This window comes from Lissotriton helveticus, chromosome 10 (genome assembly GCF_964261635.1).
Source record: "Lissotriton helveticus chromosome 10, aLisHel1.1, whole genome shotgun sequence".
NCBI classification, from domain to species: Eukaryota; Metazoa; Chordata; class Amphibia; order Caudata; family Salamandridae; genus Lissotriton; species Lissotriton helveticus.
In genome coordinates this window covers 616,634,369-616,659,841 of record NC_136071.1, presented here as the reverse complement: position 1 = coordinate 616,659,841, position 25,473 = coordinate 616,634,369, and positions in this window count along the sequence as shown.

Below are 25,473 nucleotides of genomic sequence, written 5' to 3'. Positions count from 1 at the left end.
TGTAGGGGGCATGCAGAAGCTGAAGCTTTTGTAAGTGTCAAAATTGTTGTATACACTGCTCAACTTCTGTGTACTGTTTGATATGCTAGACTCCATCTGCACTATGAGATACCTAAGCAAAGGCAACACAGGTGATGTGATTGTGAAATGAGGAAAATAAACTCCACATTTTTCAATTACATCACCTGTGTTTCCTAAGTTTACGAATGACATTATGCAGATGAAGTTTAGGTCTGTCCACGGACACAGAAGAGGTCTGGCCTTTGTTCAAGAGTGAAATGGACATGACTTACTTCATTAGTAGGCCTTCACATGTATTATCTCCTCTGTATTCTTCAACAAGTGTAAATTTGATCTGCAATCCTGAGTAGGCCTCACCTTAAACAAACCTCTGGATAGGCCACACCTTATCGTCATCCTGAATCAATCATTTAACATGTTAGGGACAGATTTATAATAGGTGTATGCCTCTTTTGCGCCACTGTGCGTCACTTTTGTGACGCAGTGGCGGTTGAAAAGATTTGCTATGAGGCGACAAAATTACAAAATGATGCATCTAGGCAGATGTGTCATGCTGTAAAAAAACAATGCCACATGAAACCGATGCAGCAGTGATGCAAAAGATGAACCATGTTGCAAGATAGGACTCACTTCATCTGCATCAAGATACTGTTAGTTTAAAATGTATATTTTTAGGACTGTGTAGGGGCATGGAGAAGCAGAGGCTTCTGTAAGTGTCAAAGTTGTTGAAAAACTGTTTGTCCTTCAATCTTTTCCCTTGTCTTTTCTAATTTATTAAAAACATGTTTTAATATTTTTCAAATGTTTGTTCTCTCTTTCACAGATTGAAAGTATAAAAATAACAAATGACTAACTTAACGACAATTATAAGGTAAATGTTTTGTACTCTTTTCGTTATATTTCTATCACATTTAACTTCTATTAGTTCCACTGCTTCATTTCTTTAACCATCACTTTCCTGCCTTTGCTACTTCCCTCATTCCTTTCTCTATTACTTAATTACTCTACTCCTTCCACTATTTTTCTTAGTCCCTCTCTTCTCATACTTCTTCACTCTTGGTCACTCACTCTGTCTCTATTACTGTCACTGTTTCTGACTGATCAAATTTTTTTTTTTTTAAAAGAACAGTAAGTATAAGGGAAGGAAACAGACAGTTATGTTAAAAGAAAGACAGCTATAGGGAGTAAACTAGGGATACTGTTACCCGCAATCCTCTGCTGATGATGTCACTGACCATGTCATGAATGATGTAATATGTGACATCATCAGCAGTGGATTGCGGGTAACAGTATCTCTAGTTTACTCCCCTATAGCTGTCTTTCTTTTAACATAACTGTCTGTTTCCTTCCCTTATATTTACTGTTCTTTTTAAAAAAAAAAATGTTTTGGTTCGCTCCCGGTTCGCGTACTGGCGAGCGAACCGGGAAGCGAACCAAGAGAAATAGAGGTTGGCAGAGTTCCAAATATTCTACCAATTTTTTTATAACGGGGAGGTAGTTCTGAAAAGAACTTTTTTTTAATTGTTTTTGTTGTTTTATATTTTTTTTATTATTTTTCTGAAATTTTTTTTACTTTTTTTGAATTTTTCTGAACGGTTTTATATTTTTTTTTAGTTTTTTTGGGGGGGGGAACGAAAACGATTCATTGTAAAGGGCTCAACAGGAGCAAAAAAAAAAAAAGATTTTATTGTCTGGGGCGTTTCGGACAATCATGATTGTCGATAGCTCTGTTGATTAACGTGATGCTACTTTCTCTGTAGCAAATGAACTGATTACAAAGTACGCAGACTTGTTTTACTTCCCCGAATCTCATTTGTATATTTGGGACCATCTCCCTCCCCTCTGGTCCCGTCACTTCCGGTACAACAGATCTTCTGGCCATAGAAGGGGGATTATCTTGTTCGTTACGTAACTGTGCAGCACTGTAGTTGTTAGGATGCCACCTACTCATATGGCGATGCATTGTGTAGTTTCCGTAACTGTATTTCTTCTCGGTCCCTCTGGACAGTCTATCTTGACATATAAGGCAAGTTACGTACCTTGCATTAACTTTTTTCTGGCCTCGGGGAAATTTAAAAAATTGCCAAATAAAGTTTTCTTTCAGGTGAAACCTCCTGGGCTCCTCAGGCAAAAACTGCCTCTCTTCCTGCTCTTCCTCCTCTTCTTCTTCTTCCTCTTCTTGCTGAATTATAACTTCAGCAGGTGGTCCTCTCTTCCTTGGATGTGGTGGAGGTGGTGGGGAAGCACCAGCTGAAGCTACTAATGAAGCCATTGCTCACTGGTAACAAAGGGTCTTTCTCTCACAAAGATGAAAGTCAGAGTGAGGAAAGAAGGAGGGGTTTTCATCATTTGGGAAAAACAATAGTTCTAAACCAATGAAAAGTGTTAATTTTAGATCACATGACCTAGTCTTACATCATTAGGAAACCAAAAGTGAAATGAACCAATGAAAAGTGTTATTACCAAGTCACATGACCTGCTGTGTTTACATTACGCGCTTTGCGCCGCGTCCCGGTTCGCTTCCGGGAAGCTGCGCTTCGCGCCTCGCTTCGCGTACCGGTTCGCTTCCGGGTACGCTAACGTGGCACGTCATATGACGTATCACGCGACAACGCGAAACGTCATGCTGACGCGATGCGTCACGATGTTGTTTTCTAACGCGACAGTTGCGCAAACGGAACGTTTACCGGTTCGCGGACCGGGTCGCGGCTCCAAATTGAGCTAACGGGAAGCTAACCGGTTCGCGGACCGGGAGCGAAACAATAAAAATATATATTTTTTTTAAATTGTATTAAAAACATGTAAAAAATATTTTTCGATTTAAAGAAGAATACATTGTAAAGGTTTTGATATTTGCTATTAAAAAACCATTGAAATTCACTGAAAAAACCATAGGTTATAGACCATATATAGTTAGGAATTAGCATTTACAAAACCTTGAAAATTCACTGAAAAAACGATAGGTTATAGACCATATATAGTTAGGGATTAGCATTTAAAAAACCTTATTTTACTCACACAAAACCATTGAAATTCCATATATAGTTAGTTGTACTAACTATATATCGCGCACCCGCAATCCACTGCTGATCATGTCACATATTACATCAGGACCAGGGTCAGCGGGCTCGATAATTCTCGCCTCGGTGCCTACTCCAGTCAGAGACCACACTCGGCAACTCTGGGCATTAGCTTGCCTCATCTTCACAACGGCCCCCCAGACCGCCGGGGATGCTTGGTCGCACCTTAGAGATACCCATTAGGGACCATCTCACAGGGTGAGCCAGGACGGGTTCCCCAGCGGTCGAAGCGCGGAGATACTCCTCCTGGAGTTGATTCTAGCGCTATATAAACCCACAATCAATCAATCAATCAATCATTCATGACATGGTCAGTGACATCACTGATGACATCACTGATGACATCTCAAATGACATCACTGATGACATCACTGATGACATCTCAAATGACATGACTGATGACATCACTGATGACATCTCATTTGACATTACTGATGACATCACTGATGACATCATTCATGTGATAATATGATGAACTTCTTCAGACTCTAAAAAAACCTTAGATACACTCAGTGTAAACAGACACTCACAGACTGTCACTCATCCATGGAGTTACTCACACACCTACTCAGTCATGCAAAGAATCAATTACACCTCCATTTCCTCAACTATACAGTTATACATACCTTACTTATTCAAACATATACTAACACATATTTACTCTCTTTTACAATCCCTAATACAAGTTCACAATGATCAATACAGCCACTCACACATTCACTGGCTCTTATGCACAGTTACTTATATATGTCAACTCTCACATGTACTGTGTTTTACATATGTACTTACTTTGACATGTAGCACTGAGATATCCATTCACTCACCAATGCACTCAGTCAACCGCCCATACAGCTGTTTCCACTTGCACTTTTGAACCCATATATCTAGTGAATCAACTGCTTACACATCTATGCACAGAGTCATACACCTCCCAGCCACCCACACACACACTCAGTCTCCCATACAAATACTTGGGCAACCAATCAATAACCCATATACTTACTCATATAGCTACTGATCAACACATGCAGCAGTTTACAGAACAACAGACATAATGATGCACAAATTAAGACAGTTTACTCACTAACCCATGCACTCAGTGACACACATTTAATCACTCACTCATACAGTCAGTCACGCACCTACTAAATCCTTCATCCAGACACTTATACATCCACTCATTCTTCAATATGTAAGACATTTGAGATGTCATCAGTGATGTCATTTGAGATGTCATCAGTGATGTCACTGACCATGTCATAAATGATGTAATATGTGACATGATCAGCAGTGGATTGCGGGTGCGCGATATATAGTTAGTACAACTAACTATATATGGAATTTCAATGGTTTTGTGTGAGTAAAATAAGGTTTTTTAAATGCTAATCCCTAACTATATATGGTCTATAACCTATGGTTTTTTCAGTGAATATATATATATATATATATATGTTTATACGTATATATGTATGGATGTATATGTTTGAATATATATTACCTACTGGCAGTCGCCAGTAGGTAGTTATAGTTAGGACCTAGTTTCCATAGGAAATCCGCAACATTCTATTGGGAATAACTTTGCCGTTGATGGACGGAATTGGCTGAATTTCTCCAAGAAAATGGCCAGCTCCGCTCCGCTCCTTCCCTGAAAGTTTGGGGGGGATTTGTGAAGCGGGGGCCGAGATAAAAGGGGGTCCCAAAACGTGTTTTCTCCAAGTTAATTTCCATAGGGCGGTTGGACTCACTTTTAGCCCGAACGGCTGAATGGATTTCCACCAAACTTGGCAAAATTGTAGGGTCTGGTAGCCCGATGTGCCTTTGCTATGTCTCAAGATATGTGCTCCAGTGGATTTTGAGTAATTTAGGTTAAAAAAAATATATATATCTATAAGCGCGCCACGGTACGCGTACCGGGGCGCGCACCAGCGCGATACGCGAGTTTGAGAGCGGAAAGCTGATTGGCTCTTGGGTGTCTGTCAACATTCCAAACAGTCCGGAGCGGCCGCCATCTTGTGTCTCGGTAGGATCGAGACACAAGAGGTGGCAAAAACAAAGGAGGAAATGACCAAAAGGGGGCAGGGTAGACCCCCCCTAGGTTTGATGTGGGGGCCATAAAAGGGCCCCGCGGGGCAAAACATTTTTTTTTTCCGATTTCTGTGGGGAGAGCGCCCGGTACGTGCACCGGGGAGCGTACCATGGAAAAAAAAGAATGACAGAGTTTTTTCAAAATGTAGCATTTTTTTATAAATTGGAGGTAGTTCTAAAAAGAACTGTTTTTTTAAATTATTTTTGTTGTTTTATATTTTTCTTTTATTGTTGAACATTTTTTACTTTTTTTTGGCTTTTATGAACAATTTTATATTTTTTTTGTATTTTTTATGGGGACAAACAAAAAACAGGGAATTGTAAACGGCTCAACTGGAGCAAAAAAAATCAGGAAAAAATTAAGGTTTCTTTTTGCACTTGTGGTTGTCTCCAGCACGGTTGATCAATTTGATGCTTTGCTCTCCATAGGAAATTGTAGTCCCACAAAATATACAAATTATTTTAAAATCTCCAAACTGGGTTTGGATGTTTGGGACCATCTCCCTTGCCTCTGGACCCGATGGGGTGGGTTGTTTGCTTTTGGAGGTGCTGGGAGAAGATTGGGGAGGGTTTCTGGTCAGTTCTCTGACCTCTGCCGCAGAATAGTTGTTTGGATGCCTGCGTTGCATGTGGCGAATCATGGTATTATTGCCAAAAGAATACTTTTTGGCAGGGTTCCCCCTGGAAAGTACAGTGCCACAGATCAGACATGTCACTTTTGACGCATTGACTTTCTTTAGGCCCCTTGGGATTTTAAAAAACTCCCACACAATGTGCTCCTTCGGTTTATATGGGGTATTATCTTCAGGCAGGAACTGCCTCTCCTCCCCCTCCTCCTCCTCCTCCTCTTCTTCTTCACCACCAATGTGGTGTTGTGGTGGTCCTTGTGGTGGTGGTGGTGGTGGTGGTGGTGCAGATGCTCCTGCTGCTGCTGCTACTTGAGCCATTTCTCAATGAATAGAAACAGGTCTTCCTCAGTCAAAGAACAAAGTGAGAATGAGGAAAAAAGGTGGGGCTTTCATCATTTGGAAAACAAAACTGTTCTGAACCAATGAAAAGTGTTATTTTCAGGTCACATGACCAGACACCCTTACGCTACGCGCCCGGGGGCACGCACCGGGGCGCGCCCCGGGGCGCGTAGTGTAAGCGCGTTGAGGCACGCCCGGGGGTGCTTACGTTGCGCGATCGTATGCGGGTGCGCTTGCGCCGTGCATCATAAGACGCATCACACGGCTACGCGATACGTCACGATGATGTTTTCGTTCGTGGCAATAGCGCTAACGGGACGCTCACCGGTACGCGCACCGGGGCGCGCCGCAACTGCGCTTACCAGTGTGCTCACCCGTACGCGCACCGGGAGCGCTCCAGGGCAAAAAATAAAACAAAAAAAGGAAAAGTATACATAAAAAATAGTATTACATAAATATACAATATAAAATTCATTATAAAAAATATTATATTTCATAGCTATAGAGATTTGCTACTAAAAAACATTTGAAATTCACTGGAAAAAACATAGGTTTGAGGCCCTATATATAGTTAGGAATTAGCATTTACAAAACCTATGAAATTCACTGAAAAAACCATAGGTTTCACACCAGTTATAGTTAGGAATTAGCATTTAAAAAACCTATTACATTCACTGAAAAAACCATAGGTTTGACACCAGTTATAGTTAGCTGGAAATTTTACTGACATAAAACCATTGAAATTCCCACGTTATAGTTAGTTGGACTCACTATAACTTGCACGTGCAATGCACTGCTGATGACGTCACATATTACATCACTCATGACATGGTCAGTGACATCACTCATGACATCACTGATGACACCATCCTTGTGACAGAGTGACAGACCTCCTTTCAGTGTAATGTAACCCTTGAAACACATATTCAAAAATAGAAACTAGAATTTGCAAAAAAATGGAGATACCCATACCAGTTACAAAACCCAATTCAGTAATTCCACCATCTATATACACATCCACTCATTCACCAACAGTTCTATATAGTCACTCATACATATACTCACTCATCATATGTAGTGATACACCTATACATCCTGTTACACACCGACAGTCATCCAAAAGTTACTCACACACATACTCACACATGCAAATAAAATATTGAACATCCATTTATTTGCATATACAGCTATACACACACTACCACCTTTCTTCTAAGGAAACTTACACATACTTACTCTCTTAAACAATCACTTATAGAAACACATACTTATTTAAACAGGAACTCTTACAATCTCTCACTCTCACATATACTCACTTATATACATCAATACTCACATATACTAGATTAAAACATATGTAGTTACTGATAAAGACACTAGTGACACAGTCATTCACTCACTAACACACACATATACACTCTCATCCACCCATACAGTCCTGCACATATGCTGTCTTCAAAACACATACAAACAGTGAGTCAGTCATTGATGCATCTATGTGTTAAGTAATACCCCCACCAAACCATACAGACCTTCACATATGCACATATAAAACATATTTATTTTTCAGAAAGACACACATTCACTGGATGGTGTCATCAGTGATGTCATGAGTGATGTCACTGACCATGTCATGATTGATGTAATATGTGACGTCATCAGCAGTGCATTGCAGGCGCGCAAGTTATAGTGAGTCCAACTAACTATAACGTGGGAATTTCAATGGTTTTATGTCAGTAAAATTTCCAGCTAACTATAACTGGTTGGAGATAGATAACGTTTCTGGAACTCAAAAAGCAACATTCCCATAGTATTCTCTTACTCTAAAAGGAATTACATTGTGTGTTGATATGCTTGAAAGGGCAGAATGCCATCACTCACTGTAACGCTAGCCAGTAGCTGAAGTGGGATGACCTTGTGCGAATGATGAACTTGATTTTGATTTAATAAAACGTGTGCTTAACACTATCATTATTTCTGCATTAAAACGAAAACACTGCGATTAAAAGTACTGCATTTTTCATATTTTTTTAATAAACTAGGCCCGAATTAGACCTAATTTTCCTTCTGGATTTTTCAACTCTGCCATTATGTATTTTTTCATTTCTCACTCTGACATCGCAAGTAACCAAAAGTGCACTGATGATCGGTATTGAAATTTGGGCCGGACTGGGAACTGAAAGCAGCCCTGGCAAATTTTGCCAGACCAGCCCCCGTCCGATGCGTAGTGAGCGAACGCAGCGAGCTCGCCCGACCGCTACTAGTGGGGTTTGGGGGGCTATTCCCCCCAAGAAAATTTGGGAAAATGACAGACCAAAATGGTGAATTTTACAGCACATTTTTCAATACCTATTCAATTGTATCAACTTTCAAAGTACAGTAAAAAGCAGACGATTACCTTAAAGAGCACCAGGCTACCCACCCAGTCATATATACTCCTTGACATTCTTACAGAGAGCACCAAAAATAGACACGAGTAGTGAATCAGGGAGAACAAAGTAAAAGTGAGACCAGCCCCCATATGGTGTGAAGAACAAGAAAAACCAATTCAAGAACAAGAGTTGCCAATGTAAATGATTTTGTTTTCTGTCTAATGAAAAGATGTTCACAAGCTTGAATAATACACAAATCACGTAGCACAAAAGGTAGCAGAAGTCAGTGCTAATTTCGAGCAGATAAGGCGCTCTGCTGCACGTTATGGGTACCTGTTCTTTGGGGGTGACGGGGCATTCAGACTTTCTGCCTCTCCTGTAGCTGTTATTTCTATTAGAGAAACTTGCACTGCTGTTGTTCACGCTGTACCCCTGTTGAGCTTTAACAAAGCTTGCAGGGTAGTTTTTCTTAGTTCAAAATCTAAAACCACTAGTACAATCAAGGAGCGAAGTGTAGGGGACATGGGAAAGTAGGTGCAGGATACAAAGGTGCAGGACACAAAGTGAAACATTTAAATTCAAGACCTCTCAAGCACCGAAGGTGCCACTATATCCCTCTGGAACACACCCAAAGCAGATGTAGGACCTGCTCCCACTTCCATGCTCTTCGGAATAACTGTAAGCTCATCTGACAGTCACTTGCATAGGAATGCCTTCCCGTAAACCTGTTGTTACTCCACTGTACAACTGCACTACCTTTTTTTATAGAGATATTACATAAAGGCAAGTATGAACACTGCTTGCTGTACCTTTTACTGGATATTGTAAAGTGTGCATATAACCAAAGTTGCGGGGGCACCCTATAAAATTGTTAAACAACTAAATAAAAATAAAAAATTGTTGTCCAGTGTGAAGAGGTCTCAGGGAAGAAAGGAGGAAAATAGGGTGCAAGTGGGGAAGTTCAGGTACCATGGGGTGCGCACTGCACACTGTGCAAGGGCACAAAGGGTTCATGGGGACACAATGTAAATGCACAATGCAATGATGGGCGAAAAAGTGCAACAAAAACACACACACATACACACATATGCAATCTGATATAACGTGCATACTTGCCTAGCACACACTGAACTGGTACCACAGGGGCATCAGCATTGCATACTTTACTTGCACACACATGCAACGACACATGTACACACCAACTGGTGCGCACACACATATAAGGAACAATTATAATGGAGTAGTTGGACGGCCATGAACTGTGGGGAGCAGTGAGAGCCTTTTGCGCTGACCGTGTTTGTAGCAGCCCCAGTTGGCACAGTGATGGTCCATTCAGGTGGGAGCAGGGAGCCATGGATGTCTGGTGCAGATCAACAGTGCTCGGAGCAGCGGTAGGAAGGGAAGGGTTGGGGGCCACAGGGATTATGCCTTTGAGAGGTGCCAACTGTCTGAAACGAATGCAAATTCTGTAAGGAAGCCATGCACACTTAAGGTACAGGGTGAAAGTGATGGAAAAGAAATACACAAAAACACAGCTCCATTTTATTTCCTGTAGTCATTCAATGTGTTCTAAAGCAGAATTGGAGGGAACAGAGTTTGACACAGGAGCATCTGGGATGTCAATGGAATAATTAAAAGGGGAGAAAGAAAATGAGTGGAAAAACCATCAATCTTGAGAAACAGGATAAGACAGCTGTTTTTTTTGTTGAGCGTTTGAAGGAATGACACGGTTGAGAGATGCAGAAATAAAGTCTGCCTGACCTTTCCCTATTGCTACTACACAGCCACCACCTCGCTCCGACAGGTCCGCCCTGACACCTGCTCACCAACAGCATGACTGAGCAGGCCTCTGTGCTCACAAATCAATCCACACTCAGGGACCCCAGGGCGCTAGTGCGCTGCCGCTGCGCAGAACTGGGCCAGGGATAAAACATAAAGGTATAGGCAGGCCTGGGTATTGGCCAAGGCCCTGTGCGGGGGGGGGGGGGGGGGGGGGGGGCAGGGGGGCCTATACCTTTTGTTTCATCCCGGCCCACAGTGCCATGATGATGATTGCAATTTACAATTGGACGGACAGTCGGACTCAGACGCGGACAGACACAGGCACTACTCTGACTTAGTGTCAGTGACTCACCTACGAGCGGCGGGCGGTGGCCGCAGTCGGCAGCAGGGAGAGGCAGGGGCATGGGGTGCCTCTCACTCTGTCATCGTGACCAGTCTCTGGCTAAGTTTTGGAATGCTCCTTGACCTGGCCTCACCGGTCACGCGCACATTTTATTGTGCAGGCACGAACCCCAATCCGGCCTCAATGAGCATAATCACCACCAGCCGCCCCACCCTAAGGTGGGTGAACTGAAGAGACTGCGCAGACGCAGCAGCGGAGACATCTGCGTGCTGCACGCGACCCTATTAACTGGTGCACCAATGCATATTTATACAGAGAATCCAGATTCATAGTTGTGCTTTTTTTCCCGCGCATGGAGCGCGGAGCGAGTAGGAGAGATGCAGAGTAGTGACGAGTGACTACTACTGTACTGAGTGAGTGAACTGAACTCTCTGATTTACTAACACTCACAAAAACCGGCCCATTGTCAAAAAAACGGCCCCCACCCCCATCCAGCCTACGGGGGATTGTCCGGTGCCAGGCATTGCCAGTCCGTCCCCGATTGACATGCAGTTCTCAAAGAGCCATGGAGGAAGCATTGTGCAACATTCAAGGATCTTCCTGAAAAAGAGACTGTGAATCCATCCTTTAACGAGACTTCCATTGCTTTTATCATTAGATTTGTGCTGCCATATCTGATAACATTAGGTCTGATGAGAGTATATTATTATTCATTTAGGGGATAGTGCTAGGATGATGGCAATAGTTGAGGTTTGATAATTCTGTATTATGATTGTGTTTTGCGAACTTTGCTTACCCTATATTGACTGTGCAATTTCCATTGTCTCTATTGTGCATATCCCTATAAAAGCTGGTTCAATTTGTAGGTGAACCAGTCTGATTTTCCCTGACCCTAGAGACTCAACCCTTGTTGGTCTTTCTCATGCTTTGCCTTGACCACGTGTCATTCTCTTGATGCATATGAATGAGACTTATTCTAATTCCCTGTATTGATTTCTTATGCATTTTCTCTAAAAATATTTTTTCCGTCTGTAATGCACCTTGAACTTTTTTTAAAACCTTTATAGTTTATATTTTAGGAGAGACTCCAGAGGATTCATTTACTTGAAATGCAAATTTTTATTTTGTGTTTGGATGCCATTTAGGGACACATCCACTCATTACCATCCCGGTCCTGCATAGGCGCTTCATCTTGATTTATCTGATGAGATAGTCAACACCTAGGCCATATGTTGTACTAGCTGGATGAAAAATTTGATTGACACAACAAATCAAAAGTTGAAAGAGGTGACTTTAAGCCCCGTAAGTAAGAATATTATACACATTAAACACATATTTAACGCCAGGCCTAAAAAGGGAACTTTATGCACAAGGTCGTAGGTAGCTCTAACCCAGCAGTGGCTTTGATTTTGCCACTTATCAGTCGACCTGGCGTGGCAGTTGGGCTGCCAGCCAACATCTAAGCAACCCCGTATGATTTTATAGGAAGCATTCTCCCTCAGCAGGTGAGTCGCCATCAAGAGCAATAAAATGAAACATACTATGATTTTTAATGGGGATCTTTTATAGAAATTAAATTCTTCTTGGGAAAACAGCTGCTGTTCCACATTGTTCTGTTTATATGCCATATAAAAGAGGAAGTGTTCTTGTGAAAGAGATTATCATTAGGTGTTAGTCAGTATCACAGTTTTGCATAAATCAGATTGTACAGCTTGTTTATAATTCCTCAGAAGCAGCTGTCCTTCCAAGGAAGAGAACTGCTTCTGTATCAGGAGCGTGCTTGTGTGAGAGGGTAGGCGGAAAATCTTTGGGGTATATCTAGAAGAAAGCGGCGGATTGTGGCGTTAGCCTCCTTGCCTTAACGCTGCGCTCCGCCACTTCTGCAATGTAGGACTGCACTGTATTTACAAGAATATAGTGCAGCCTTGCATTTCCCCCAGCACCGGCACTAATTTAGCTGCCTAGCGCCAATGCATACACAGTGCAAGGGTGCCTGCATTGATGGGAATGATTGTTTATGTGAAAGAAGGTGTCCCTTCCTGCACATAAACAATCACTAATAGCGATTTGTTACTTCTATGTGTGCTTAAGAATGCAGCACATATAGAAGTAGCAAATCATCATTATTTAATAATTGTTTATGTGCTGGCACCTTCCAGCACATAAACAATCATTAATGTCATTTTGCTCTTTTATTCTGCAGCACACATAGAAAAAGCAAAAACAAGGATAAATAAAAGTATTTCTCACTGTTTCGCCATTCTAATGCCTGCTCTTGCATGGCGTTAGTTTATGGCGCTGCCTCAGATTTCCACCTCCTTGTAAATCTGGGGCAGCGTCAAAAGCAATTAGTGTTGTGGTGGAACACCCACAGCAACACCCATTGCACGACCCTTTCACACTAAGTGACGCACGTAAAGGGTGTCTTATTTACAAGGCTTAACGCCATTTTGTAAATATGGAGAAGGTCATATCGCCACCATACCGTCGTTAAAAGTGACGTTCTGGTGGTGATATCCCCTTGTAAATATGCCACTTAGTGTGATGCCCTATATTTGAGGGGTTCCGCCCGGGTGTGGGTTTCGTCGTTCACTCAGCCAGAAAATTGGAGCAACAGCTCGAAGGTGAAAACTAAAATAGCTGAAACTGGTCTGGGGTTACATGTGTTTAGAAGGTACCAGGCCAGGTAGTTCTGACTGGACTGTTCCTATGGGAGAAGGACCAAGGGTGACTTGAATACGTTGCTCATTGGCTGGAATGGTACAGTGAGCAACAAACTGGTCACCTAGAATATGGACAAGAGTAAATACTCATGGCTAGAAATAAATTCCAGCATTTCACCCATCACATCTTTGTTTCTCTCAGTGTGAATCCCTAAGTGAAACTGCTATGTCCAGACTTGGGTCCCGTAACTCACCATGCCTGAGGACTCAAGCTCCGCCTCACTGTTAAACCACAACAAAGCGAAACCTGGTTTGCGGTTGCTTGTGTTTCCTTTAATAAGGAACCTGACCAGGCAGGTCAGGCTGGGGTGTTGCAATCCGAACATGTCCCTGCCTGGAATGACACTTGGAGCAAAAATAATGGAGTGGAAAGAAGCCTAAAACAATTACCAGTGACTGGAAATAGTTCAAGGATTCCACCCACCCACTTTTTGTTTCATCCAGTGGACAGGCAGCACACCAGTAACTTTTTAAAAATCCATTATATAATAACATGTATGAGCTGATAATGAGAACAATGTCCTAATGTGAACCAGAGGAGCCGTTGATATTTTAAGTGCTTGTTAGAACTTTCTTTCCAACTAATTGGCAACGCCTTTCTCGAGTGTCCTCAGTGAATCTTAAGCTGTGAAGGTATTACTTCACATTCTAACAATAGGGTAAAGGTCGGTGCATTTTGGACTAGAGGTTAGGCTGCCCAGTGAAATTTTAAAACCTCATGGACTTGGGTTCTTCTTTACAAGTGCTATTCATTACTGGCATGCTTCCTTTCCCTTCATCTCTCTAATGGACTAGTGTGCTTCTGTTAATCATTAATGCCTCAATCGAGTTTGTTGACGGGTTTCATTCGTTTTACCAATGCTCTTGTGGATACATATTCCGAATGAAAAAAATAATGTTGTGACTACATTAACAAAAGGCTAATTATGTGATCTGGTTTCTGGCTTTTGAGATTAATAGCCAATCCGAGCTGCTAGATTTTGTAAGTGCTATTGTGTTTGTACATCTATGGGACAAGTTCAGATAGAGGCTATTACAATAGTCCAGTAGGGATCGGAGGAATAAAGAAGGTCCCATCAGCTGTGCCTTCTAGGAAAGAAAAGGTATGACCCAGCTGGGTACATTGTCCTGATTGCAGCAGGGTCTCTACTACTGCATTCATCTGAGGTTGAGGCTACACTGGTCATACATATAGGCCTATTAATAAAGAGGTAAGGTTTGTTGGATCCCAAATGTTGTAGGCAAGCAGCCGGGGGTTGACAAATGGAGGAAGTTCACTCCAGTGCCATGTTAGCCCGGAAGTTGCTTCTAATCCATACATGAACTGTATAAAGGTACAATCTAACAGAAATGGCACCTGATTGATTCGATGCAATCATACATTAAAAAAATGCCCATCATTTGTGCATTAGATTTACAATCCAAACATCCTGATCAATATTGTAGAGGAGTACCGTACATATTAAAGAGGACAAGTCATGGATGCTCCCAAGGAAAGATTTATATGGCATCAGCTAAGAGGTTTGCTCTTACCTAGTGTGAAATAATGATTCATCATCCTACTGTAACTTGCATCGGCCATGTCTGTCTGCTCATGCTGAAAATGAAATGCTTAAAGAAAGCGCCTGTCTTTTATATTTGGAGTCTCTTTCAAATATTATGTCCCGAGACGAAAAAGAGTTGATTAGTTTGCTCAGCCAAAAATGTTCACATTGTTGTTACAATTGATAGGGGTCCTCTTCCTTTTTCACGATCTCTCTCCTCAGACACCTGAATGCTTCCTTAAATGTATCATGTACCCCATTGCAGAACTATCTATGAAACCCCATAAATATGTTTCTTGCCTTTTTAAAGTGAGCTTGCTCCAATTCCAACTTCCTAGGCGAACGCCTGGCAACCTGGACCTGTGGTTCACAGGCTATTGTTTTTAATTTAGTTTCCAACCCCTTTCAGACTTGTTTGGGGTGTGAGATCGTTTTCTTTGACACCATTTTCTTTGACACTAATGATCCTTTACACTTTTTGAGTGAGCCAGGTTATTGAGGTGATAGAATTTGGAATGCCTCCATAGATGAATTCTCTTCTGAAAGTTTATTCAGGGTCGATACTGTACGGGCTGGCTCTTGTAAGTAACAATATATTCTAATGTTAGACTACTAAACTGGAAAAGGAGAGTGACTTGCAGAGTATGAGAGGGGTCTTCTTATTTTCCCTTCCAGCTGAGCCCAACACAAAGGCCTCACTTAAAGCCCCCCGTGTTCTCTTTGTAAGAGTCCCATCCTGGCTGGGAGCTATCTGGAGCCTAAAACCTAGATGCTAATAACATGGAGGGAAAAAAGACACTCAGCTTATTCCAACTTCACAAGTGCATAATGAAAACTACGATTTGGAGGCAGGTGTTTGATTTTTGCGAAACCTTTATGGGTGTGCTGTAAGAATGTCAGATCAGTTTCTGTCTCTGTGAGTAATTACAATAATAACCATTTATATATCACCAAGCACTTACTATCTTTTTCTACCTAATGTCTTTCATAGCCATACTCATCTTAATGTATGGTGGTGTCATACGTCTGTACACCACGGACATATTATACAGATACAATAAATCATATAAGTGTGTATATTAATGTACAGGAAATGTTACATAAGACAATGAGGGTTACAAGGTGTAGGAGTCACATATCATCCATACTAGTAGGCATGTGGGTTAGGTTACTTGGTCTAGAGAAACACAAAGTCAGAACTTAAAAACAGCACAGTCGCTGGGGTTGTTTATACTAATAAGACTTTACTACCAAAAGGAGCCCATTTGTGCAGCCTCGGATTAAAGAAAGATTAAGAAAAATGATTAAGGTTCTAAACATACACCTTGTAGTTTACATGTAATTCTTTCAAGAAGGTTCATATCTCACTGTGCTATATTTGGAGGATTGTGACTAATGAACTGCAATTAACAAAGCATCTCTGCCACATAAACAGTAACAACCCGAGATGTCTGAAAAATTTCAACTTCATGATCTTCATACTGCATGTCGTGTCTTCCAACATGCACAGTACCCCTCTGTGTAACTTTATAATGTGTTGAAACTGTGACTAGACAAAACACAGATTTCCAGAACGTGCGAGTGCATTAAAACCATCACAGTTACATTGCTGGGCACACAAAGATATTTGCAATAGGTGCCTTAATCCCATAAGATATTTTAAAATGCAGTCCCTGTGCGACCAATTAAGAAAGCATGAATAGATGTACTGTCACATTTGTCCTTGTTGAGAATTTCTTTGTGATTGAGTTTTTAAAATTAAATGTATAAGTTGACTGCCAGATGTTTCTTCCCATGACTCCTCCCGTTATGACTCCACACCTTTTCAGCTGCCACACTTTAACCTCTAATTTATGGGATCCTGGCACCTACACCTAACGCTGAGTTTCTGTTTCAGTGTTCCACGTGGGTTGGAGAAGATTAAATAAAGGGACGTCCTCCCAGAAGGTAAACCCATTAGAAATGAAGACTTCAGCAAAGTCAGCATCACACTTTCCATCAATTAAAAACGGCTCTACGCGTTTCAGACCGGAGTCCTTTTTCAGGAGCTTAACACTCAAGGAAAAAGCAAAGCAACATGTAGAACAACCGCTGAACTTGATTTATTGTGTTCGCCCCAGTGGGCGTGTTTCCCGCCCCAGTGGGCGTGTGCCACTAAGCACTCTGGTATTTGCAGTTTCGACATGCAATATTGTACTCCAGTGAGTGTTCATCATTCTCCTCATTATCATGCACCATTAATCCACAGTGGGTTGATGAAGGTTACAGATGCCAAGTATGCTGCCAATATACTGTCTCTCATACCTGAGCCCTCCGCTCCGATCAGCGCACTGACCTCAGGACGATGCGGATCCGCTGTTACGGGGCTGGTCGTCCCCGCGGCCGGCAAAGCTGCATTCAATTCATCAAAAAAGTTGCCCTCGTGGGGACGTCCTCCGGAAGGTAAACCCCTTAGAAATGAGGACTTCAGCAAAGTCAGCATTGCACTTTCCATCAATTAAAAACGGCTCTACATGTTTGAGACCGCAGTCCTTATTCCCGAGCCTCACACTCAAGGAAAAGGCAAAACAACACGTAGAACAACCACTGAACTTGATTTATTGCGTACGCCCCAGTGGGCGTGTTTCCTGCCCCAGTGGGCGTGTGCCACTAAACACTCTGGTATTTGCAGTTTCTACATGGAATATTGTACTCCAGTGAGTGTTCGTCATTCTCCTCATTATCATGCACCATTAATCCACAGTGGGTTGATGAAGGTTACAGATGCCAAGTATGCTGCCAATATAATGTCTCTCAGCGGACATGTGTTTGGCGCCGTGATGGCGTCAGTGCTACAAACGGGAGGCAGTTTCATGGCAGCAGCTGAAAAGCGGAGCAGGATGTGCAACAGGACTTTGGCATCAACCCACATGGGTAAAACATCCTTTTATTTCACTGTCATATCACGGACTTACTGGAGGTTATATTTGCCGGCACTACAAGTACCAGAAAGCCTGAGAATGGCCACGCCCACTTAAGGAGGAACTTGGGAGTCAAATATGGTGCAGACAATGCTGTTCTGTGACTGCAGTAATTTTAGCCAATGAAGAAGGGAACGGGGTTTCCCAAAACGCATCTGGCTTGGACTTTAAGTGGAATGCCTTCTCCTTGCTGCTACCTGTTTGTAAGCTCAGTTGCGGTGTGCGGCTAATTTCTTCTCTGCAAGGAGGAGGTTGGAGAAATACTTAACGGTTTGGTTCTACCGTAAGCAACGCACCTCCTGCAAGTGCGCCAGTGTCTACCCGCAAGGAACCCTTTTGTGTGCCGTGAAAGCGATCAAGGTTGGACAGGTGACGCCAGAGACCTGCTCTGGCATGGATCACAGCAAGCCTTAAAACTGGGTTTCGCAAGTGGCACAACTGACTTTGCATTATAAAATAACAGAAACAGTTACCCAATGGAGGGTCAAAAAAGAAAATGAAAACTTGGAGAACCACAAGCACCACAATGCTCGGTGGCTCACTGGGGGCGTCCCACCGTGGGCGATGAAATAAAACATGCACACCTGTGCGAGGTTTAAGATCAGCAGCAGTGATGTTTATCTCCGTGAAGCATAACCTTTGAAAAAGTTCTTGGAAGAACGAAACATGTCAGGATTGCTGAAGGAATAAAAGGAAAATGAATGCAAGCTCAGTTGCGGTGTGCGGCTAATTTCTTCTCTGCAAGGAGGAGGTTGGAGAAATATATATATATATGCACAAAAGACTCCCAACAGCAACTTCCCATCGGCAAGGACTAGCAAGCATATATCATATACATATATCAAACAGAGTCCTGTCCGCCCGAGATGTAAGGACGGTGGAAACCAGGCAAGGACCTCGTGTTTACTCCCAATTCAATAAACGACCTCCACTTCTGTCTTCATGGTAAGCAGTGAGAATTCTTTATTTATAAATAAGTCGGCATAAAATTAACAGGGACTAGTGCCCTCATGACGCGTTTCGCTCCACATGGGAGCTTGATCACATGATGCGTCCATTCATAGTGACATTATTTAAAGTGCAATGCAGTGGAAAAAAGTGCACACAAATAGTAGAAACAAGATTGAATGTTAATAAAAATAGACAGCAGACTGTGGCAGTTTTAGAAAAGGGAAAAATAAACGCCAAACTCAACAGTACAAATACATGATTAAAATGTGGCGCTTATCAAACCAAACAGAGGTCAATTATTATTGTGAAAAAATTAGTTACAGACATATCATGTGAACGAATTAGGCCTAGTACGAAATAATAAATGTTACATCTATAAAATATAGGCAGCTGTAATAACTATTGGTCTAATATCTGCATAGTGCATAATAATAGTGCCTAATTTCCCAAATATACATCACTTTAGACTAGACAACGTCCAAACAGTGTTGTAACGTATAGATTATGAACTTTGATCTCCTTATGTAATGGGTTGATTGAATCAAGTAATGCGAATATAGCAAAAAAAAATTGCTTAATCTTACCCCTATTATGCATCATTATACCATGATGAAAGGACAGATAAAATCGACCCTATTAGCGGAGATTAGTGTAAAAACGTTCCACATTGCACGTTCCGTGTCGGAACCTTTCTGACCAACTCGGTCGGTTTACAATCTGAATGACCGATTACAATGTTTGAATTTGGTTTGTAAACCGCATGGTCTTTCTGAATTGGTACCGACCAGCTCTCGCAGAATTCATGTCGGTCAGAACCGCATCGTACAGCTCTACGGACTGCGTTTCTGACCGAGCAATTATGATGTCGGTTTCCAACAGATTTCAGAGTCGGCTTGTCCAACACACAAAAAGGCTGTCAGAAAGTGACTTTTGGGGCCCCTAGCAGGGCTCCCTTCATCCTGAGGCCTCTGGTTGCGGACAGAGGGGGTACCTAAGGGACCCCCTGTAAAACCTTGCACCATGGGGTGCCTGCAACAAGGTTCAGAGAGTTTTCAGCTCACCCCCCATTTGCCGATAGGAGCCTGTGCTGTCAGGCTCAACATGAGTTACCATAGAAGTCAATGGGAATCTGACCGAACAGTGTCCGGTTTCATCGTAATCAGTCGAGAGGAACAGCCGACCGCGAGTCGGTCGGTCCCAATTCCGAGTCGCGACGAGGAAACTCCAACCAACATTGCAAAGAGGCCCCTAGTATGATACTCACTCCAGCTTCTGTCTTAAAATTTTCATGGTGATCCATCAAGCAGGGGCAATGAAAAAGGGGGGTCCTAAAACATACTTTCCCCATGTTAATTCCCATTGGAATTTTAGACGTGGCTACCCAACTGCTGAACTGAATTACACTAAATTTGGCAGGAAGGTAGATGTTGGTCCAGGGAAGTGCCTTTTTGTATTATGGAGTAAATCCATTCAGTAGTTGCGGAGTTATTAACCGAAATCCAAATTTGTGTATATAGGGACGCAGATCCTCTGAGGATCTGACAGTCCCCAAGCTCAAGTGTGAGTGGCTGCCAACACTTCAAACTAGGAAGTGTTGGCAGCTATCTTCGGACCCGGCTTGAGCCGATTAGCAAAAAAAACATTAATAATAAAAAAAGGGCACAAGATATAAATACCCCTATTAAAAAAAAGATTTCAGCGGGGGTTGAGACAAAGTTTTTTTTAAAAAGGGAAGCACGGTCTCCTGCGCTTCTCTATTGTTTAGCCCCATGTGTGTATGGTCCCAGGGGTGTGTGCTATTGATGTATATTATATACATAAGAAATGGTGGGTCTCACGGACCCCGTGTTCCGGGGACTGTTACCTCTCTGGGCTGTTCCCTAAATATTGGGGGGTCTCGTGGACCCCCCTGTGCCCTGTGGACTGCCACTTCCCTGGGGCTCTGAAATTAGTGCAGAGGAGGACTGCATGGCCTCCCCCTGAAACCCTGGGGACCGCCACCTCCCTGGGGCTAATGAAAAAGGCAATCGGGGGGCCTTGAGAACACCCATGCTCTGGGGACCACCACCTCACCGTAATTTTTCTTTAAATGGGGGGGGCACATGGCCCCGGTAAGGGACTTTTCTGGGCCTGGGCACCACTACCTCCACGAGACAGGCCCTACAAATAGGAAAGGAGGGTGGCCTAGTAGATGGCCCCAGGGCCAGCTCCTGCCCCACCCTTGGGTGCCCACCCCGGGACATAGCTGTTTGCTATGTCCCGGGGTGGAGTTTACTGCTCCCACCAATCCACAGTAAATGCTCTGCTTCGAGCAAGCAAGAACATTAAAAATGCGCTCGCTTGCTGGAAGCGGAGTAGAATTGCTTTCACATTGCTTTCTAATTCACCAATTATGACCTCACATACCACATCACTCATGACATTGTCAGTGACATCACTGATGACATCATCCACAAAACCACTCACACATCCAGCAACACCCTGTTGGAAATGGGGTTTCTGGTTGGCTAGGGTATGCACCTAAGCCAGGCAGAACCCAGCACTCTAGTCAGGGCAAGGGAGTTACACACTGAAGATAACTCCTGCTCACCCCCTTGGTAGCTTGGCAGAGTAGTCAGGCTTATCCCACAGGCAATGTGTAAACGTTTGGCCAAAACACACTCACACAGCAGAGGCACACTAGGCACACCACAAAAGAAACTCCACACAAGGTTATATATAAATAGCCTTTGTATTATGCATAAAAACACATTAGAACACCATCATTAATATACACTGTGCCACCAGGCACTTGCCATGACTTTACAGGGATTACATAATCATTAGGCCAATTGGGCCACTGTCATAAACATTTAGCGTCACCAGTAAATACTTGCAGGATTGCACTTAGCACAAAGCATGAGGCATGAACCTCATAACCACACTTAGCATAGCACATTATGCATACACAGCAGGGCACCAAAGTGAATACTCATCGGAGTGCACCTTCCATAAATACCTCCTGCCCCTCTTAGGCATATGCGAATCATCTTTGCAATGCACAGGGTGCCAACCTTGGCAACCAGCCCAACCTATAGGCGAACATCAGGCAGTGGGCAGAACCCTTATCACTGAGCCTGATCCGCGATGTGCAAGGGAAAGTCGGTGACGCATGCAGGGCCTCCCAGCAGAGGACAGCCACTCTACCACCTAGTAGGAGGCAGCTGGGTCTCACAGCAGTTCCTCCTGGCAGTGTGCTCTTCAGTTTCAGTTCCTTGTAAGCTAAACCTTACATGTGGTCACAGCCCCAGTACTTATACTACTAACAGTCTTTGTTCTGCCCCCTGGCACAGAAATCTGAGCCCAGTCCAAACCAGTTCTGGGGGGCACTTTGCAAGTGCGCCATAACCTTCACTGTTAGTGTGAGCCTTGGCACCAGACACAACACAGGGGGGCAGAGCCATCAATTTGGAAGGCAGGCACAGCCCTATTCAGGTGCAGGTGCTACGCCTCCCACCACTCCAAATGCATACCAGGCCTATTCAGCCTATCGCTGACTCATCCAGATTCTCTGGAGCCACTGCACATCCCTTCTCCCCCTGTCAGTCAGAACCAGGTGGTCAATACACAAAAGGCAGGCACAAAGACACATAGCACACAGAAATGCCCACTTCTAAAAGTATTTACAACAAGGGGTGGTGATGGACAGAGTCTCTGAATTAAGCAGAATACTCTCACCCAGTCAAGAGATCAGGGCTAGATCCAACACCGTTTTTTAGCTCATTGCACCATCCCAGTTTCAGAACCTGGCTGTATGCAAATTAGTCTGTCCCTGGCCCAGTGCATCATGGGAACAGGGCAGACCAGACTACAAGTATACCCTTCCACGCCAGGTTCTGAAACTGGGATGGTGCAGTGAGCTAAAAAACGGTGTTGGATCTAGCCCTGATCTCTTGACTGGGTAGGAGTATTCTGCTTAATTCAGAGACTCTGTCCCTCACCACCCCTTGTTGTAAATAATTTTGTCCACCCTAAGCGTGGAAGGGTATACTCAGACATGAGTCCCTTGCTCATTCCACCATCAGGATTCAAGCAAGCCGGGCCGAAGACGGCTGTAATGCCAGAAACCGGTCCCCGGAAGCTTGTTTCCTTCCCAGTGTAAGAATTGGCTTTTGTAGTTTGGTTTGCCCTGTTCCCATCATGCACTGGGACAGGAACAGACTAATTTGCATACAGCCAGGTTCTGAAACTGGGATGGTGCAGTGAGCTAAAAAACGGTGTTGGATCTAGCCCTGATCTCTTGACTGGGTGAGAGTATTCTGCTTAATTCAGAGACTCTGTCCCTCACCACCCCTTGTTGTAAATAATTTTGTCCACCCTAAGCGTGGAAGGGTATACTCAGACATGAGTCCCTTGCTCATTCCACCATCAGGATTCAAGCAAGCCGGGCCGAAGACGGCTGTAATGCCAGAAACCGGTCCCCGGAAGCTTGTTTCCTTCCCAGTGTAAGAATTGGCTTTTGTAGTTTGGTTGCCCTGTTCCCATCATGCACTGGGACAGGAACAGACTAATTTGCATACAGCCAGGTTCTGAAACTGGGATGGTGCAGTGAGCTAAAAAACGGTGTTGGATCTAGCCCTGATCTCTTGACTGGGTGAGAGTATTCTGCTTAATTCAGAGACTCTGTCCCTCACCACCCCTTGTTGTAAATAATTTTGTCCACCCTAAGCGTGGAAGGGTATACTCAGACATGAGTCCCTTGCTCATTCCACCATCAGGATTCAAGCAAGCCGGGCCGAAGACGGCTGTAATGCCAGAAACCGGTCCCCGGAAGCTTGTTTCCTTCCCAGTGTAAGAATTGGCTTTTGTAGTTTGGTTTGCCCTGTTCCCATCATGCACTGGGACAGGAACAGACTAATTTGCATACAGCCAGGTTCTGAAACTGGGATGGTGCAGTGAGCTAAAAAACGGTGTTGGATCTAGCCCTGATCTCTTGACTGGGTGAGAGTATTCTGCTTAATTCAGAGACTCTGTCCCTCACCACCCCTTGTTGTAAATAATTTTGTCCACCCTAAGCGTGGAAGGGTATACTCAGACATGAGTCCCTTGCTCATTCCACCATCAGGATTCAAGCAAGCCGGGCCGAAGACGGCTGTAATGCCAGAAACCGGTCCCCGGAAGCTTGTTTCCTTCCCAGTGTAAGAATTGGCATTTGTAGTTTGGTTTGCCCTGTTCCCATCATGCACTGGGACAGGAACAGACTAATTTGCATACAGCCAGGTTCTGAAACTGGGATGGTGCAGTGAGCTAAAAAACGGTGTTGGATCTAGCCCTGATCTCTTGACTGGGTGAGAGTATTCTGCTTAATTCAGAGACTCTGTCCCTCACCACCCCTTGTTGTAAATAATTTTGTCCACCCTAAGCGTGGAAGGGTATACTCAGACATGAGTCCCTTGCTCATTCCACCATCAGGATTCAAGCAAGCCGGGCCGAAGACGGCTGTAATGCCAGAAACCGGTCCCCGGAAGCTTGTTTCCTTCCCAGTGTAAGAATTGGCTTTTGTAGTTTGGTTGCCCTGTTCCCATCATGCACTGGGACAGGAACAGACTAATTTGCATACAGCCAGGTTCTGAAACTGGGATGGTGCAGTGAGCTAAAAACGGTGTTGGATCTAGCCCTGATCTCTTGACTGGGTGAGAGTATTCTGCTTAATTCAGAGACTCTGTCCCTCACCACCCCTTGTTGTAAATAATTTTGTCCACCCTAAGCGTGGAAGGGTATACTCAGACATGAGTCTCTTGCTCATTCCACCATCAGGATTCAAGCAAGCCGGGCCGAAGACGGCTGTAATGCCAGAAACCGGTCCCCGGAAGCTTGTTTCCTTCCCAGTGTAAGAATTGGCTTTTGTAGTTTGGTTTGCCCTGTTCCCATCATGCACTGGGACAGGAACAGACTAATTTGCATACAGCCAGGTTCTGAAACTGGGATGGTGCAGTGAGCTAAAAAACGGTGTTGGATCTAGCCCTGATCTCTTGACTCGGTGAGAGTATTCTGCTTAATTCAGAGACTCTGTCCCTCACCACCCCTTGTTGTAAATAATTTTGTCCACCCTAAGCGTGGAAGGGTATACTCAGACATGAGTCCCTTGCTCATTCCACCATCAGGATTCAAGCAAGCCGGGCCGAAGACGGCTGTAATGCCAGAAACCGGTCCCCGGAAGCTTGTTTCCTTCCCAGTGTAAGAATTGGCTTTTGTAGTTTGGTTTGCCCTGTTCCCATCATGCACTGGGACAGGAACAGACTAATTTGCATACAGCCAGGTTCTGAAACTGGGATGGTGCAGTGAGCTAAAAAACGGTGTTGGATCTAGCCCTGATCTCTTGACTGGGTGAGAGTATTCTGCTTAATTCAGAGACTCTGTCCCTCACCACCCCTTGTTGTAAATAATTTTGTCCACCCTAAGCGTGGAAGGGTATACTCAGACATGAGTCCCTTGCTCATTCCACCATCAGGATTCAAGCAAGCCGGGCCGAAGACGGCTGTAATGCCAGAAACCGGTCCCCGGAAGCTTGTTTCCTTCCCAGTGTAAGAATTGGCTTTTGTAGTTTGGTTTGCCCTGTTCCCATCATGCACTGGGACAGGAACAGACTAATTTGCATACAGCCA